The following is a 13,386-nucleotide window of genomic DNA, read 5'->3' on the forward strand; positions in this document are numbered from 1 at the left end:
GTGTGAAGAAGCGCTCTTGGCCTTGATACCCTTCTTTGGAAGATCTTTCTTCAATTTTTCTATTGACAGAGGCGAATCCAGGTCTGATTCCTGAACCTGCGTCCCACGTGTAGAACTGACTTGTTCCCTCTCAATGGGGATGATTTCCAAGCGTACGGCTAACGGCGTACCCACTTCAACATCTAAAGAAGTGTACGGAACGTCAAGTGTACGGAACGTCAACATCAAGAATTAGAGGTTGAATATTTAATTCCCCTACAGCTGAGCTGCAAGACAACACCTTGTCAGTGGAGATGCCCACATCTGGACAAGAAACCTCTGTATCAGGAAGAGGTCCAGTGACCTCTGGAAGTGCATTTAATAATACTTCATTGCCAATCATGTTTGGGCTAGAAACAAAGGACAAACGAGGTGTAGGCAGAGTCCTACTAGTCTTAGAGACTTTCTTCTGAACTTTAACCAGAGATTTAATAACTTTAACTAATGTTTTCTGAAAAGTCTGCCAGGTGGGAGCTTTTAAGCTGGTGTGGCAATCCCTATCGGTAGTGGATTGTGGTCTCCCCCCTGACTGAACTCCCGGCTGGGAGCCCCAGCGTCATGTTGACGTGGATGGTGGAACAGCTGCAGTTTTCTGTTTCTGAGCAACTCCCGTTGCAGGTTTTCCTCCTTGCCCCCGACCTCTTCCACTACCAAAGAAGGGGGTGGAGCCTCTGGCCCTCCCTGCCTTCCCACCTCAAAACGAATTTTGTTGCGGACCAAAAAATGGTTTCTTTGCAGGAGGCGCTGCGGAAGGAAGAAAGGATGACTTACCCGATGTTGTCTTAGATATCCACTTATCTAATGAGTCCCCAAAGAGGGCTTCCCCTTCATAAGGGAGGGATTCTACATTTTTCTTAGATTCTGCGTCCGCTGCCCACTGGTTTAACCAGAGGCCTCTGCGCGCCGACACCGCCATAGATGACGACCATGCAGCCATTAAATTAATGTCCTTCATGGCCCCAACCATGAATCCCGCAGAATCCTTTATATGACCTATGGGTGTGATAAATTCATCCTTGTCAATTGTGTCTATATTCTCTAATAGATTGTCTGCGTATTTTTCAATAGCATTTGAAACCCATGCTGCCGCAATAGTGGGTCTGATAATAGTACCGCTAGCTGTATAAAGAGATTTAAGCGTAGTCTCAAGCTTGCGGTCAGCCAGTTCTTTTAACAAATCCGTGCCTGGGACGGGTAAGGTAATCTTTTTCGATAATCTGGACACGGATGCGTCCACCAAGGGAGAATTTTCCCTCTTCTCTCTATCATCCTCTGGAAAGGGATAGGCTATCAAGAATCTTTTAGGAATCTGAAATTTATTGTCTGGGCATTTCCAGGCAGTTTCAAACATAGCATTCAATTCATCTGAAACAGGGAAAGTTATCACAGGTTTCTTATTTTTATTAAAATAGGCCTTTTTCACCTCCGCTGGAGGGTCATCTGTGATTTCCAACACCTCTCTGATGTTTGTAATCATGGACTGAATGCTTTTTGAAAGGGTAGCATATGCTCCCCTCATGTCATCAACGTCCCCCGTGTCGTCATCAGTGACTGTGTTGACATTCATTATGCGTGCCAGAGAACGCTTTGAAAAGGCTGAGGGGGGTTGATGTGAGGAAGGAGATGAGCCCGTGTATAAGGTATCTTCTACAGATCTCCTCCAACCTTTAAATTAATTTTCAGATTAAGTAAATCTCTCATTCAACTGTGCAATCATCAATTTAATGCCACCCAAACCCTCAGTGTCAATTACAGTGGGATTGGGCACCCTTTCCTCATCCTGTTGCAGGAACACATCACCAGACGACAAACAGCCTGCACTGTCTGAATCATTCTCATTTGACATGTTACTGTGCTTACACACACACACACACACACACACACACACACACACACACACACACACACACACACACTCTGGGTATTTATAATAAACAATTCCCTCACCGAGACTTTCAGAGTAACACAGAAGGAAGAGCCAGCCTCACCCAGTGTTTTTTTTAGAAGTGTTCAAAATAGACCTTCTACGCCAATTTTGTAACCCAATAGGTTATTCTATCATATACATATAACAATATCACATAAGCAGTACCCCCCCCCCCCCCTTTTTCTGCAACACCCTGGTACCACAGTGAGTTATGAGGGAGGACAGCTTCCAGGCAGCCTGTTTACAGCGGTGACTGTAGCTTAAAATGGCACTGGTGTGATGCTGGATCTGAAATGAGAAGAAGCCCCGCCCCCAACATGGCACGGCTCTCCCGCATTTTTTATATTTATACTGGCCTGAGGGAATTATTGTAAACGGAGGGTTTTCCACCCCTGTTTACTGTAGTGACCAGTATGGGGATTATAGCCAGCTCAGAGCGCCCCTCCTGTGCTCTGCACCCGTGTGCTGTGTAAAGTGAACTGGCGGAGCACAGCCTGTTGCTATGCTCCGTTCCCCTCAGCCGCCATTAACACCAGCTTTCCGTTCTAACGGATCGCTGGTGTGTAGTACTCACCACCTTGTCACCTTCTGGCAGCTGCAGGGGGTGGCGGCTGGTGCTGCGGGAGTGAGCGTTCGCCATCGGGGGCTATGCGATCATCACCCTCAGGAGCTAATGGTGTCCTGTCAGTGGGAGCAGGAGTCATTAACTCTTCAGGAAGTTGGTTCCTGCTCCTTCCCCCTGCTTCCCACGAAGCAGGGAGGCTGTTGCCAGCAGCCTCCCTGTATATTTAGAACTTAGAAATATAGTTTCCATAACTCCTTCTGTGGAGCTCCCTAGACGTGCATCCGGCTCTCTCAGCACAATTTCTAAACTGAGGTCTGGAGGAGGGGCATAGAGGGAGGAGCCAGCCCACACTATTAATATTTTATAGTGCCAAAGGCTCCACAGGACCCGTCTATACCCCATGGTATTTATATGGACCCCAACATCCTCTAGGACGTAAGAGAAAGAGAATTTAATTCCTTAGAAGCAGGAAAAGTAGCAGGAGGATTTCTTTTTCACATTAAAAAAGGATTCCTCCTCGTCCTCTGACAACTTGTCAGGAATGTGTAATACATCTCTTATAGCTTCAATCAGGGCCTGTATTCCCTGTGCTAAAGCTGCATCGTCCCCCTACCAAGTTCACCTCCCCCTCCTCTGGGTCTGATACATCTTCGGTATCAGCCTGCATGATTTGGTCCAGAGTACGTTTCTGTGGACAAATTCAGGGGTCTGAAAAGCCGGGATGACCACTGAATCCCTATTCATGAGGTAATCTACAGACTGCCTTAAATATTGCGTCTCCTTTTCATTTTGGGACAATTTATTTGAAACATTTGAAATCATCCCTTTTAATGAATCTAACCATACAGGTTCAGATACACTAGCCTGAGAATGTGTACTATCCTGAGCAGTGGCGGAACTAGCGAGTGGTGGGCCCAGGTGCGACAAAATGCTTTGGGCCCCCCATCCCATCCAAGTCCACCCCCTCACCCCTGGAGAGGATCTGGTGAGGGGGACCTGCTCAGGGCCAGAGAAATGGATACCTAGTAACAGTGCCGTAACTAGACATTTTAGCACTGTGTGCAGGAAACGGCATCGGAGCCCCACCCCTGCATGCAAAACACGGGCAGTGCGCGCCGTAGGCGCGCGCAAAAATACATAGTGGCGTGGCTTCGTGGGGAAGGGGTGTGGCCACAAAATAATACCAATTCATAAAACGGTGTACAGTAGTCTCCATTATTCAAATTACGCCGCACAGTAGCACCACTACACCAGGTAGAGACCCTTTTACACCTTACGGCGGACGGATTCCTCTTTTTACACATTACAGCAGACAGCATCCCCTTTTTACACATTACGGCAGACAGCGTCCCCTTTTTACACATAACGGCAGACAGCGTGCCCTTTTTACACATAGCGGCAGACAGCATGCACTTTTTACACATAACGGCAGACAGCGTCCCCTTTTTACACATAACGGCAGACAACGTGCCCTTGTTACACATAGCGGCAGACAGAATACACTTTTTACAAATAACGGCAGACAGCGTGCCCTTGTTAAACATAGCGGCAGACAGCGTACCCTTTTTACACATAATGGCAGACAGCGTGCCCTTGTTATACATAGCGGCAGACAGCGTACACTTTTTACACATAATGGCCGACAGCGTGCCCTTTTTACACATAACGGCAGACAGCGTCCCCTTTTTACACATTACGGCAGACAGCGTGCCCTTGTTACACATTACGGCAGACAGCGTGCCCTTGTTACACATTACGGCAGACAGCATCCCCCTTTTTACACATTGCGGCAGGCAGATTCCCCCTTTTTATACATTACGTCAGGCAGATTCCCCCTTTTTACACATTACGTCAGGCAGATTCCCCCTTTTTACACATTACGACAGGCAGATTCCCCCTTTTTACACATTACGACAGGCAGATTCCCCCTTTTTACACATTACGTCAGGCAGATTCCCCCTTTTTACACACTTCCCCCTTTTTACACATTGCGGCAGGCAGATTCCCCCTTTTTACACATTACGGCAAGCAGATTCCCCCTTTTTACACATTGCGGCAAGCAGATTCCCCCTTTTTACACATTGCGGCAGGCAGATTCCCCCTTTTTACACATTGCGGCAGACAGCGTGCCCTTGTTACACATTACGGCAGACAGCGTGCCCTTGTTACACATTACGGCAGACAGCATCCCCCTTTTTACACATTGCGGCAGGCAGATTCCCCCTTTTTACACATTATGGCAGGCAGGGGTCTGGGACTCCAGGTCGACAACAAAAAGGTCGACACACCTTAGGTCGACGCCAATTGGTCGACACGCCTTAGGTCGACATGGACAAAAGGTCGACATGAACAAGGTCGACATGGAAAAGGGTCGACATGAGTTTTTTATGTTTTTTTGGTGTCGTTTTTTTCGTAGAGTGACCGGGAACCCCAATTAGTGCACCACGTCCCCTCGCATGGCTCGCTTCGCTCGCCATGCTTCGGGCATGGTGCCTTCGCTCCGCTCCGCTTGGCACAGATTACCGTTCCAATCGTAGTCCACGTGGATCGTTAAGTATGAAAAGGTTCCAAAAAAGAAAAAAATTGTGAAAAACTCAGGTCGACCTTTTGTCCATGTCGACCTAAGGTGCGTCGACCAATTGGCGGCGATCTAAGGTGTGTCGACCTTTTTGCTGTTGACCTGGAGGCCGGATACCGGCAGGCAGATTCCCCCTTTTTACACATTACGTCAGGCAGATTCCCCCTTTTTACACATTGCGGCAGGCAGATTCCCCCCTTTTACACATTACGGCAAGCAGATTCCCCCTTTTTACACATTGCGGCAAGCAGATTACCCCTTTTTACACATTGCGGCAGACAGTCAACCTTTTTGTAGATGGAAAGAAAGAAAGAAAGAAAGAAAGAAAGAAAGAATTATACTTACCCTCTCCGCTGGCTCAGGCTCCTCGTGCAGCTTCTGGTCACGATTCCCGGGCAGGAGAGGAGGAGGAGGAGGGAGCCGCAGCAGCGCTGTGTTATTGGTGGAGGCGCTGCTGCTGCTGCCCCTCTGCTTCACTATAGGCTGTTCTCGGAAGACAGCCTATAGTGAAGCAGAGGGACAGCAGCAGCAGCGTCTCAACCAGTAACAAAGCGCTGCTGCGGCTCCCTCCTCCACCTCCCTCCTCCTCCTGCTCCCCCCGTGCCGCTGCGCTGTTCTTCTCTCCTGTCCGGGCGGCTGTGTGCTGCGGGCAGCGGTTGCCCGCAGCGGCATGTAATGAGTCAGTTTGACTCATTACATGCTTTGTGCCCCTGGACAGTGGCGCACTGGTTGCACTGGCGGTAGTTCCGCCTCTGATCCTGAGTACACTGTAGTGGTCTCCCTGATTGAGAAAAACACTCTGCTGTGCATGAGACACACTCCTTTGACATGATAAATGTGAAAGAAACACACACACACACACACACACACACACACACACACACACACACACACACACACAGTAAGGAAAAGGTTAAAGCACAGTTAACCCACACAGAGCCCTTCTACGGAGACACAGAGTACGTTGGAGCCAGCCACACAGCGTCCCTATAGCTGAAGATTAAACTTAGCTGGGTCGCAAACTAAGTACCCTTAATAGGGCTTAGTACACCAAATTATTGCTCCCCCCCCTTTGCTATGACCCCCTGGTACCGCTGAGGTGCTCTGGAGACGCTTCCCTGTCAGTCTGTCTGTGTTCAGCTGCAGAGGGAAAATGGCGTCGGTGAGCTGCTGGATCCACTCACAGTGAAGGCCCCGCCCCCGTAATGGAGCGCGGTCTTCCCGGTCTTTATACTGGCTGAGGTGGGGAAGCATGTCTGTAGGGGGTTAGAACCCCTGTAATAGTGCCAGTTTTGCGGGTAATAGATGTGGCTCCAGCCGCCCCTCACAGTGGGCATTACAGTGTACCTGAAGCCTAGCGTGCATGCAGCGCTGCGCTCCTACCCTCATGCCGCCATCACAGCCGGTGACCTGCTAACCGGGACGTTGGCCACCTACTCAACACTCTTCTGGCTCTGTTAGGGGTGGCGGCGTGCTGCGGGTCAGTACGCTTGCCGTGGTGAGGCTTGCGAATAGGACCCTCATGAGCTCAGTGTCCTGTCAGCAGGCAACGGGACCATTAACCCTAGGGAGGTTGGGCTGTGTCCCCCCTCCCCCCCCTCTAAGTCCCACGAAGCAGGCAGTCTGTTGCCAACCAGCCCTGTCTGAAAATAATAAAACAGAAAATAAATGCAGAAAACTCTTCAGTAGCTTCCCAAGCGTGACCGGCTCCTCCAGGCACATTTTCTAAACTGAGTCTGGTAGGAGGGGCATAGAGGGAGGAGCCAGTGCACACTATTGATTTCTTAAAGTGCTCAAGACTCCTAGTGGATCTGTCTATACCCCATAGTACTAATGTGGACCCCAGTATCCTCTAGGACGTAAGAGAAAGTCCTGTAGCTGTGAATGAGAGCAGGAAATGCGTGTGGATGAGAGACATATCTCTACCCTTCTCTTCTCTCACACATTTCAAACTGTATATTTGCTATCTCCTCTTGATGTCTCAATGCTTTCCCAAGCTTAATATATTCAAGACTGAGCACACTGTCTTACATCCTTCCTGCCCCTCCATCACCATTGACAAAACCCTTATCTCTTCAGTTCATGAAGTCTGCTACCTGAGCATCACTGTCTCGTTCACTCCCCACATTCAATCACTTATAAAGTCCTGTTGGTTCAATCTCTGGAACATCCTCAAATTTTCCCCTTCCTTTCCATTGGCTACTAAAGCATTTGTCCTTTCCCCCAACATCTTGTCAGGACTCTTGTGACCTTCTGTCTGATCTTACCACTGCCACTCTTCTCTCCTTAACGATTCTGCTAGATAGATCTTTTTTTCACAACGCTCTGTCTCTGACTACCCTCTCTGCCAATAATTCCACTGGCTCACTATCCCATACCTAAAAAGAGTTTACACCCACCTTTCCCTCCCTCCTACACTCCAGTCTCGTTTCCCTCCAGTCTCCCTTCTGCCTTGTCTGGTCAGCTGATTATCACATCTCACGCCGCCTCTAAGGCTGGGTATACACCTGACCAACAAGTCAGCGGACCTGCCAGATGAGCAGCCGATTCAGTTAAGTATACACACTTACGGCTGCCCGATGTGTCAGTCAGGAAACTCACCTGGGTAGGCATTTGAATTTGCCCACCCAGCTGTGACGTCAGCACACCAAAGCAAGTGGTCAGGCTGTTGGTGGACTGCCTGTACACACAGTTGCGCCAATATATCTGAATATATTCAGAAGATATATTGGCTATCAGCTGTGCCTTACGGCCAACGCAATATGTCTGTGACATATCGGGGGTACACACTTGCTGATGGGATCACAACATATTGCTTCTCCCGCACTGCCCTTAACCTAAGGGACATTCTTCCTTAGCAACCATTGCTTCAAAGATGCACTCAAAACTGACAAATGCACCCTAACCTATAGAATCTATTCATAATTCTTGCTTTCCTTAACCCCATATATTTTACCAATACCCTCACTCCTTCTTCTTCCTTTGTAGAATGGAAGCTCTTGTGAGAAGAGCCCTCCCCCTACTGTTTCAACCTTTACCTTATGTACAATACCTCAACCAATTTGTAGATGTTATTACAATGTCTACATTTGTATTTATGTATATTTGGTATTTTGTATAATTTGTTTACCTTTTTATATCATAATATAATAATCCTAAATCCTAAAATCATAATAATAAAAATTATAAAATAATAACATTGGTACCCCTACCATTTGGGGGACACTGAGTAAACGGGAATATCCACTTGGTTGCATTAATTTGTTTTTCAGCATGATGCGAGCATTGCTGCAGGGTATGTTTTTGCTATTCAATTGGCTGCTCTAATTACTATAAGATTTAACAAAGCTTTTTTATTGCAGCTTCAGAACAGGTATAAAATTGGAGAAAATAGCTAATTTAGCTTAATTTGCAAATAATTACATGTCATTTTTGAGGTGAAATTCTGCTAAGTGTAGAATAATAGCTCTAAAGATGTGGGACAGGTATATGGGGGTGTTGTATGGATGGAACAAGTGTTTTTCACATTATGAGGTAAATGTATGAAGCAGTGATAAGAGTGGAGAAAGGAGCCAGTGGAGAAGTTGCCCATGGCAACCAATCAGCTGCTCTGTATCATTTTATAGTATGCAGATGATAAATGTTACCGCAATGCTGATTGGTTGCCATGGGAAACTTCTCCATTGGCTCACTTCACTTTTATCACTGCTTCATACATTAACCTCTATATGTGGGAGTTACAAGGTTTTTGTAGTTGCGTATGTTATGCTGGCTAACGGGATCCCGACGGTCAACATACAAACACGGGATCCCGGCAGCAGAATGCTGGCGGGGGTGGGAGGAGGTTGAGTGCAAAAAAGTCTTTTACGGGCTTGGTGGCTCGCCACAGGTTCTGTTTGCACTCTATGGGTGTGGTTGACACCCACAAGTGGGAATAGACCCTGTGGGCTGGCATTCCGACTGCCGGCATTTTTAGCAGTCGGGTCAGTGGCAGTCGGGTCAATTATGTTGCTAGCAGCCATATATCTGCACGTGGTGCACCCGATGCATTTATAGCATCCGTTTCCCCTGCTTAAAAAATGTTGTGGCACTTCTTTTTTAAATTTACTTAAATCGGTCTTAACCACCAGGTCTTTGATATTTTTACCCCTTCTATAGCTGGGCATGATCCTAGTGTTCCTTAAACCCTTTAAGTCGGGGTCTGATGTAATCATCGGCCACAGAGTCTTGGCTCTCTTGCTGGTGTGTCTACTCATTGTGTCATACGTATTGACCCAGGGTAACCTCTCTTGCTTGTTTTGAATGGTCCATAATTGCACATCCCCACTCTGGTAAGACGTTTACAATAAATTGGCCTTTATCATGCCATTCCAAATTTGTCATCTATGTCATCATTTGTCCGTGTGGACTCTACTATGTAGGGAAAACGGAGTGTCAGTTTAAAATCAGAATGGCCCAACACAGACAGGCCATCAGGGCCGCTTTGAATTCAGGTTCGAGTGATCAGCCAGTTGCCCGTCACTTTGTAGGGTTCAAACATGGGATGGCAACTTTAAAGTATCGCATCATCGACCATGTTCCAGAATCGATTAGAGGGGGCAATAGGGCCCTCAAACTTCTCCAACTTGAGTCACGTTGGATCTTTAGATTAGATACCATACGGCCAAAGGGTCTCAATGAATCTCTGGGTCTCAACTATTTTGTTTAGAGAGAAAGGGTCTAGAAGTTGAGTGGAGGGGGTGATACAGCAGGCGGTCTGATGACATAACATGGCCCTGTGGTATAAGTAATTATTTCATAGCTCTATTTGAAATTTAATGTATATGTTTCCATTTAACCTGATGCTGCTGCCCACTGTGTGGAGTCTATATGTGCTCTCCTTATGTGCTCTATGTATTATGTATTTTCATGTCCAGCATTTTTTATTTATCATTTATGTGTATTTGTGTCATTCACACACAGATCTCTTTTATGTATAGGCTGGTGATGTTTTAATTGTGTTATTTTTAATTGTTGGTGGTGATAAGGATTGTCACTATTGTACGTCAGAGGTACTGTTTGGGAAGTGTCCTGGGAGTACAGAACAGGCTACAGGTTACTTACACTTATATTGCACATTTCACACTCGAGAGCCTTAAGCGGAGATGTGATATATTACCTGCTCTCTGAATGGAGAGCTTGTTATGAATGATGGCACATGAGTGTTCAGTTTTTACACTTTTTTAATACTGTTTGGAACACTGGTTTATTGATATTCTTTCACTGATGCACTTTATTTCTGTTCACTGATGCACCTTACATTATGAAATGATCTGATGCACTTTACAGTGTTAGGCTCCTTCGAGCTGCTGTTTTGATATATGTATAACCAGGATCCTAGTTGCTGTACTGTTAGCAGGCTGCTCCTGAACAAGTGTGTGTTGCTTCACAGGGTCGCTATGGTAACGCGTCCGGGACCCGCGTCGTCACCTCGCAACGTCACTTCCGGCGGAAGTGATCACTCCAGGGAGGCGGATGACGGGCCTGGAGCACCGCGGCCGCGGCGACCCGGCATGGGGTGGACCTCAGGGGGTGAGTGTACCTATTTAAGGGTGTTTTGTATTGTGCACTGGTTATCCTGATGAAGGGGCTCTGCGCCCCGAAACGTTGATATGCTGTGTTTTCACTAAAGTCACTTTGAAGTACAAGTCTCTGAGTGCCGCCTCGTTTTTTTGCTGTATATATATATATATATATATATATATATATATATATACACAAAGTGGTCAGCGGCACTCACGGCTCCCGGTCAGGGAATGAAGAAAGACACAAGCGTTGTGTGGTCAACGTTTCAATGTTATTCAAGTGAACATTTTCCTCAGGATGTCCTGAGGAAAATGTTCACTTGAATAACATTGAAACGTTGACCACACAACGCTTGTGTCTTTCTTCAATCCCTGACCGGGAGCCGTGAGTGCCGCTGACCACTTTGTATATTAATGGACATCCATTTCATGGATGTTACCCGGAAGGCACCGGCTTTATTTATCTATTTATGACTGAATGGAGTGCTGCTGATCTCTACACTGCGTATATATATATATATATATATATACATATATATATATATATATACACACACACACACACACACACACACACACACACGTATATATATATATATATATATATATATATATATATATATATATAAAAACTCCAAATGAGTTAGAGGGCGCCATAAATCTCTTTCCAAGTAAAAGCCAGCAGTGCTTATAATTGACCAATTATCTCATAACAACAATTTATTCAAAACACACTTCATACTTTGCAGATACTGAGACAAACCCTTTCAATACACAAGTCATACAAATTGTGTCAATCTGAGTTATGAAGGGTACTTTCGCTCCTCAGCCCTGAGGCGTTTCGTCCTAAAAGGACTTCTTCAGAGGGATGGTCTGTGTAGCTATACAGTCTATTCCTATGATTGTCATTTGGATTATCACTCATAACCTGGTTTGTTGTCAAATTTTATGAATTGAGAAAATCTCAATCCAAAAGATGTGAAGGTCCATTCATATTAAAAAGAGTAAATATACCACTCAGGGTGAGTTTCAAAAATAATTCAGACAGGTAGATTATATAAACTCCTGTGTGATACTGTGTGCTCCTCCCCAAAGTTTGCACCAGTGTGTTCCGACCATGTTGTACATTGATTTCCGATATACTGAAATTATATAAATAGTATCGGTCCATTTCATATATCGTGAAGAGTGATTCTGTGGCATGATATATCAATCACAGGTCAGTTCTCATATCAGAACAGTAGCCCCACCCCTGATTCTCCTGTACACTACAACTGCGTCATGTGTAATAGTAAAATAGGATTTTAATACCTACCGGTAAATCCTTTTCTCTTAGTCCGTAGAGGATGCTGGGGACTCCGTAAGGACCATGGGGTATAGACGGGATCCGCAGGAGACATGGGCACACTATAAGACTTTGAATGGGTGTGAACTGGCTCCTCCCTCTATGCCCCTCCTCCAGACCTCAGTTAGAAAACTGTGCCCAGGGAGACGGACATTTTGAGGAAAGAATTTATTGTTTAAACACGGTGAGTGTCATACCAGCTCACACCACGAACATACCGCAGAACTTGGCATTCAATAGAATACCAGCCAAACGGCATGAACAATACACAGCCACATGCTGAGAGAATATGTAACACAACCAGTGTGTCAACACAACCAATAATAAGACGCCACATGGCATTGCATGCACAACGTCAGCAACAGCCTGACAGAAAAGAAACACCACCAGAGTGTAACCATAACCAATAACTGCAGACACAGTACGCACTGGGACGGGCGCCCAGCATCCTCTACGGACTAAGAGAACGAGTTTTATGGTAAGAACTTACCTTTGTTAAAACTCTTTCTGCGAGGTACACTGGGCTCCACAAGGATTGGATAATGGGGTGTAGAGTAGGATCTTGATCCGAGGCACCAACAGGCTCAAAGCTTTGACTGTTCCCAGAATGCATAGCGCCGCCTCCTATATCACCCCACCACCCTGCACAGGAGCTCAGTTTTTAGTTAACCAGCCCAATGCAGTAGCAAGAAAATAGACGACAACAGTTAGTAGCCACATACACCACACTCACACGACAAGAGAAGTGTCAGCGGCTAATGCCATACCAACCCAAAGAAGCTAAGTGCGTCAGGGTGGGCGCCTTGTGGAGCCCAGTGTACTTCGCAGAAAGAGTTTTAACAAAGGTAAGTTCTTACCATAAAACTCGTTTTCTGCTGCGGGGTACACTGGGCTCCACAAGGATTGGACAATGAGGATGTCTTAAAGCAGTTCCTTATGGGAGGGGACGCACTGTAGCGGGCACAAGAACCCGGCGTCCAAAGGAAGCATCCTGGGAAGCGGCAGTATCGAAGGCATAGAACCTAATGAATGTGTTCCCGGAGGACCACGTAGCCGCCTTGCACAATTGATCAAGGGTCGCACCACGTTGGGCCGCCCAAGAAGGTCCAGCAGACCGAGTAGAATGGGCCTTAATGTGATCAGGAGCTGACAGACGAGCCCTCACATAAGCATGTGCAATCACCATTCTAATCCATCTGGCCAGGGTCTGCTTGTGAGCAGGCCAGCCACGTTTGAGAAATCCAAACAAAACAAAGAGAGAATCAGATTTTCGAATAAAAGCAGTTCTCTTCACATAGATACGGAGAGCCCGTACCACATCCAAAGACCGCTCTTTGGAAGACAAATCAGGAGAGACAAAGGCCGGAA

General features: G+C 46.4%; 1 protein-coding gene across 2 annotated transcripts in view; it reads right to left on the reverse strand.

The window, feature by feature from the left end:
• The window catches only part of GTPBP3 (GTP binding protein 3, mitochondrial), a 394,097-nt gene that overhangs the window by 84,343 nt on the left and 296,368 nt on the right, over window positions 1-13,386 (reverse strand). The window lies entirely within an intron of this gene.

This window comes from Pseudophryne corroboree, chromosome 1 (assembly GCF_028390025.1).
Source record: "Pseudophryne corroboree isolate aPseCor3 chromosome 1, aPseCor3.hap2, whole genome shotgun sequence".
Taxonomy (NCBI): domain Eukaryota; kingdom Metazoa; phylum Chordata; class Amphibia; order Anura; family Myobatrachidae; genus Pseudophryne; species Pseudophryne corroboree.